We start from the raw sequence: 6,000 nt of genomic DNA, 5'->3' as shown, positions 1-6,000 counted from the left end.
GAAAGTGCTGTCTCTCCGCTTTGCCTCTCTGTGCTCGATAAAAGTGTATTTTAGAAGCTTTTTGTGAATTTTTGGTTTGTAAACATAGCAGAATAATAACCTTCGTATTCATTCCCAGGAGACAGCGTTTTGGTTTGAAATATTTCAGTTACGCCACATAATATGTCACAAAAGCAAAGTAGATAAACATATCAGTTGTCCTGTGTTAATCTAAGATGTGGCCCAGCCTGTTAATGACCTTTATGACCACAGAGCTAAAGTTTATCCTCCTCCTTCCCAGTCAAACAGGCAAGTACCAACACATACCCAAATAGCAGTTGGATACAGCTTTTTGGCTCAAAAGCGCATAAACGCACACGCAAGCAGCTCTGTGTGAAACGCAAATTTCCTCCTCATTTTCTTGCTCCTGCCTCGGGGTCCAGTATCAACAACTCTCAGGCGGGCTGTGTTTTACTGCAAAGCCTTCAATCTGAGTCATTACAGCCCGGGGCCAGTAATGCTATACAGTTACACACCACCAATGCTCTGTAATAAAGTTTATTTCAGAGGCACAGACTTGTGGATGAGCAGGAAATGGGCTAAAGCAGGTGGTTGATAGCACAAAAAAATGGTAATTCACTGTTTACGTTCATAAATAATCTGCCAAGCAACAGGTTAACATGTTATGATCTCCAATGACATACAATTTGAGGTTTTAAAAAATGCTGTAAAAGTACATATTGATATTTTTTCCACTTTTAGTGAATCAGTCTTTTAAAACTATGTCTGCCTGAAAGATAAATATCAAGCAATTTTTTAAACCCCCTTAAAGCTCAGCATTTTTACAGAACTGACAAAAAAATCCATTAAATACATTTCAACGAGTATTTGATTGCTATTATTATTACTGGGCCCTGAGATGGGTCAATGATGGCAGCAATATTGATTTTAATGCACTGTTATTTTTGTACAATGTCAAATTTAAAACAAAAACTCACACTTGAGGTCCTCAGCACAAAATATCAGCTCCCCAAAACTGATATCAAATGTTATATACAAATAATTGATTCCACTTTGAACAAATCCATTTTAAAATTACTTCTGCCTGAAATAGACATATCAAGTATTAAGTATATTTTGTTTTTAACCATTTCAAAGCCAGTACATTTAAAAAAAAAAAAAAAAAGGCGAAAACTAAGTGAAAACACATAGATAGATACATACATAGATACCTATCCAACACCAACAGGGACACACACATCTATCATTTCAGCAGCGAGGCAGAAACCTTTTTAAAAAATTAGCAAAAGAGAGAAACGTTTACGCATGCTTTGAATGGGAAAAGGTAGCACCATCTAGTGGTGCTTTTAATAAATAAAAAGTAAATATTGAAAGGGTCTAGTCCAAATTGAAATGTTAACATAAAGGATTGCATTGGTTTATGTTAAGATAAACGTGGTCATGTGAGGTACATTTTAGGGTAATTTCAGCAATTCTAAAGTGTTTAAAAATGAATATCCTCGGGCAAAGTCCACTTATATACAGTACATCCATCCATCCATTTCTATCTTCTCCTCTTGAGGGTCGCGGGGGCATGCTGGAGCCTAACATAACCAAAATGGCATGAAAACCAATAAGTGAAAAACACAAAAATCTTCCAAGAATCTTTTCGTATAAGTTAAACGCTTCACAGACACTCACCGAATTTCACTTTGGAGTTGACAGTCACAGACCCCGCTCGCCAGAGATTCTGATTGGACGAGGTGCCCTACTTGAATATTCAATGAGGCACCTTGCTCTGAGCTACGATTGGCCGCAGCCGGTGCAGTTATGTAAATGAGCACCTGGTGGCGCCCGCTGGGCCGGCTGCCGAGCCAGGCAAGCAAAGCAAGCAAGCAAGCAAGCAAGCAGGCAGGCAGGCAGGCAGGACGGACTCCAGCCTCACATTCAGGGACCGACGCGAACGTATGGACAGCAAGACGCTCTTTTCTCTCATTAAAGTTCCCTGACATTTATTTACCACATTTATAACAGGAAGTTTCCCTTTGGTGACAAGTGGGAGTGCGACGCCGTGCGTCCAGCTAGCAAGTTCGGTTGCGTTGGGCATTGTGGACACTTCCAGAAAGCGAAAAGTTTGCATTGGATCTTTTTAAGGTGAGTTTCTTTGCTTAATTTGTTTCGGAGCGATAGTTCTGTTTGTGTGTTGGATTGTTTGTGTGGCGTCCCTGAGTCTCTCGCAGCTCTGGACTCCCGCCAGGGAGCCCTACGAGGCGCATAGGTGGTGTTACATTGCGCCTGTGTCGTGCAGCAGAAATATTAAACTACTGCGTATCTGAAATGCTCTGACAGTATGCATCACAGCCTGGATTTACTGCAAACTAATGCAGCAGCATTAAAATGCATGTCTGTACCCCTTTACCGCTCATTTGTGCCACCAACTATAGCTCCTGATCCATCAACATTACCAGGAACTTTTATAACCAGGAATTTATTTTTCCTGGGGAATAAGAGTTCCTGCTAATCTGTCTTGCTTGTGTTTCCACTGCAACTCAAAAGCATTGTAATGGGAGATTTCTGTCATATTGACGCATGCGCCTGTTTTTGTCCAACAGTTCTATTTTAAGATAATTTGAGGAACAGTCGATAATTTCTAAACGTTTTATGTATTAAATGAATATCGTCTGGCACAGTTCATCCGTATTCATTCAACACAGCCAAAAATACGTGAAAATCAACAATTTAATAGCACAAAATGTTCCTAGGATCTCCTTAATAAGAGTTAACGGTCCCTTTGTCACCATTTCCTGGAACTTTTATTACCAGGAATGTATTTAAAAGCACTTGCTGCTCTGTGTTCCTTGAAATCTGAAAAGTCCTATCTCACTTTTTTATTTTTAGTTTTTTTTTGATGAATATCAAAATCACGGGTAAATGAGAAAAGTTCTAGCAGCTTATCTAGAATGTTTACAGAGCCACATTCCTCTTGTGTTTCTTCACGTGACACCTCCTTCACAAAGAAACACACAAACAAAAGCCATTCTTTACCCTTTAGGAGCAATAAAAGTGTCCAGTGTTTAGGGTCACCTCCACACATCCAGGTGTTGGCTGCGACACCCACCCATATATTAACCTCATGACCCCTACACAGCATCTCAGGTGACTTCACGTGACATCATCACACACACATGGTTCTGCTTTAGGCGGAAATAGAACCAAACCTGACCCCTCGACCACCTGTGGCGTCATGTGAAAACATGGCCAGAAGTTAGAAAGGAGCAGCATAACAAATTGAGCAGGAAATGTTTTGTTTTTGGGGAAACAGAAAACAAGTGAAGGTTTTGCCATTACAGTATTCTGAAAAATTACGCAACAGTAGTTGGAATTGCTAAAATACGTAGCGTAAGACTTGTACTGCAATCACTCTTGGCGGAAATCTGGAAAAAAGCTGTGATCCTTGGGTAGTTCATATTTCTCCACTTTAAAGGCAATAATTGATCAAAATGACTTCTGAATTTGAACAGGATTTTTTTTTCTTGTATTTTTTAATTTCACCCATTTTTAAAAAGCCTGAGAGTTCCCACAGTAAGGTGTTGGAAGGGTGTTAATATAGCAAATATAGCTTTGATGCTAGTATTTAAACAGTTTAAAAGGGTTTTAGTAGTAACTTTTTCACTTCCGATACAATATCAATAATGTAGCCTTGAATATTGGCTGATACCAGCTCAGATATCAACACAAATCATACATACTCTTATTTTACTTTCATTTATTTTGTAGTGTGGAATGTTGGAAAAGCACGACTCATTTATGCTTTTATTATTTTGTATTGTGATGCCTGTAGTTTTATCCACAATGTAGTGGCAGCCAGGCATAACATAGTGAGGTTCAAGAAGCCGAATGAAGCGTTTAAACCCAGTTTTACTTGCCACCGATAGGGGCTTGCTCTTTTCTGTTATAGCTAATTAACTTTTTGCCGTCCCGTGACAGTGTCCCATGTGATGCCGCTTCATATGCTCGAAGAGGTTCGTCATATTAAACTTCCCAGTTCTGTTCCACCATGGGAAACGTTTGCACGAGGGGTTTTGTGCTCATCTGCGATGTGTTTTTACTGCCACACTCCTCCTTCTCCTTGCTGCTTTGCTAGCCAGGTGCTGTTGTGATCATGTAGGCTCTCCGAGTCTGGAATCGACTGCTTGTATCGGAGTGCCAATATCGTAGATTTGAGATGCAGGCCGATATAATCAGATATTTGTTTTTTTTGCAGATTTTTTTGCAGACCAATATAAATATCAGATCGGGACTTTTCTAGTTTTTAGTAAGCCCTACTGGGAACACACTGTTTTGTGTGTTTGTAGCTTTAATGCTAATGAGCTGTGTTTGTCGTGCCTGGGCTGAGTAGTTAGCATGTTGGCCACAAAGTCAGAACATTGGGACTCGAATCTCCGCTTGGGCATCTCTGTGTGGAGTTTGCATGTTCTCCCCGTGCGTGTGTGGGTTTTCTCCAGGTACTCCGGTTTCCTCCCACGTTCCAAAAAAAACATGCATGTTAGGTTAATTGGGGACTAAATGGTCCATAGGTATGAATGTGAGTGTGAATGGTTGTTTGTCTATATGTGCCCTGCGATTGACTGGCGACCAGTCAAGGTTGTACCTCGCCTCTCGCCCGAAGTCAGCTGGGATAGGCTCCAGGATACCCCCACGACCCTAATTAGGATAAGCAGCATAGAAAATGGATGGATGGCTGTCCGTGACTGTCTTCAGCAGTCTCTGAGATGTGCTATTGTGCACTTCATCCACTTATAACGTATACACTTTGCACTTGTCCAATGTAATAGATGCCACATATCACATACAACATCATAACAAAGTGTGGGACAGGAGGACACAAATGCCAGCAACTTTAACATTAGCAATGTGAGCTGAAGTGCAGAAATTTCAGTCACATTTTAATGGCTACATCATGCTAGGTTAGCCTATTCACTGATGAAAAACAAAATGATCAAACTTACAGCTTCCTCGTCTGTAGCGGACAGACAGATACTCGGCAGACCTCCAGGCTATATTTTTAAGATGTGTAGCGAAGCCAGCTTTTACCATATGCACAGGACAGGCTCATCTAGCTAGCAGTGGGTCATAGATCATATCATGTCCATGAGGAATGAGGTTTTCCCCGTGTCGTGAAAAGGCAGCACGTCAAAAGCCAGCATTTGAGCACCTCTTCTCTGTGGCAAACGTTTTAATTTGTGACATTCAGTCATACACTATGCCCGACGCATCTATCCAGGTAGCTCTCATCTTTGAATAGAAAGAAAGTCTGTCTCCTTGACAGTTGCAAAATGAAAGAGTTGGAGAACAAGGCTGCAATTTCTTGCTGCACTTACCTTTCTTGCACATATAAAAACCAGTAGACGTGTTATTGGCAAGAGGTTTACGGTTTTACTTTTATAGGCCTCGTGCTTTTGGTTAAAAGGGAAATAAAATGTAGCAAAGGAAAAGGAAGGCGGTGGTCTGCTGAGTGTTGGTACATATCCCCACCGGTGGCATACGCAGGTTGCGGTTCCATGTTTAATGGGCGTTTGGCTGCTAATTTCTACCACAGCGTCCCTCCTGGGAGCCGTTGGCCCCTTTGTAATTGCTGTTTATGTGTTGTGAGGTCCAGCGCAGGGAACGAAGGAATATGTGAAATGGATAAGATTGGATACAATCGCTAAATGTTTGAGTGAATTGCGGCACTGGGTGATTATTAATTAGTTTTTGTGTTGGAAAATTAGAAACATTCATTATGCCTTCAAACATTTTGAATTGAATATGTCTGTATATCGATCTATCTGAGGGGGATTGCACTGTACATTTGTAACAAAGGTGTTCTTCGGGGATCACTATTTGGACCACTGGTATTAGCATGATAAATGTGAGCTCGCTTGTGTATTGTATCAATTAGCATTCATCTATATATCTTTCTATCAATCTATCTCTATTTGTCTAGCTATCTAATCTAGAGGGTTGTTATTAAATGTGCAT

The 6,000-nt window shown here is 40.7% G+C and overlaps 1 protein-coding gene across 4 annotated transcripts in view; it reads left to right on the top strand.

The window, feature by feature from the left end:
- The first annotated feature begins 1,844 nt into the window (after positions 1–1,844).
- Positions 1,845–6,000, top strand: part of ddr1 (discoidin domain receptor tyrosine kinase 1) — a 54,588-nt gene continuing 50,432 nt past the window's right edge. For 3 of the 4 annotated variants that reach the window (XM_054781131.1, XM_054781132.1, XM_054781130.1), the window contains exon 1: positions 1,848–2,133. The gene's annotated coding sequence lies outside the window, so the exon portion shown is untranslated. Of the gene's footprint in view, positions 2,134–6,000 lie in introns of all 4 variants that reach the window. The other variant, XM_054781128.1, reaches the window with a different exon arrangement.

The sequence above is a fragment of the Dunckerocampus dactyliophorus genome, chromosome 7 (genome assembly GCF_027744805.1).
Source record: "Dunckerocampus dactyliophorus isolate RoL2022-P2 chromosome 7, RoL_Ddac_1.1, whole genome shotgun sequence".
In the NCBI taxonomy this organism is placed as follows: Eukaryota; Metazoa; Chordata; class Actinopteri; order Syngnathiformes; family Syngnathidae; genus Dunckerocampus; species Dunckerocampus dactyliophorus.
The sequence above is the reverse complement of the archived record's forward strand: the minus strand, read 5'-3'. Positions and strand labels throughout refer to the sequence as shown.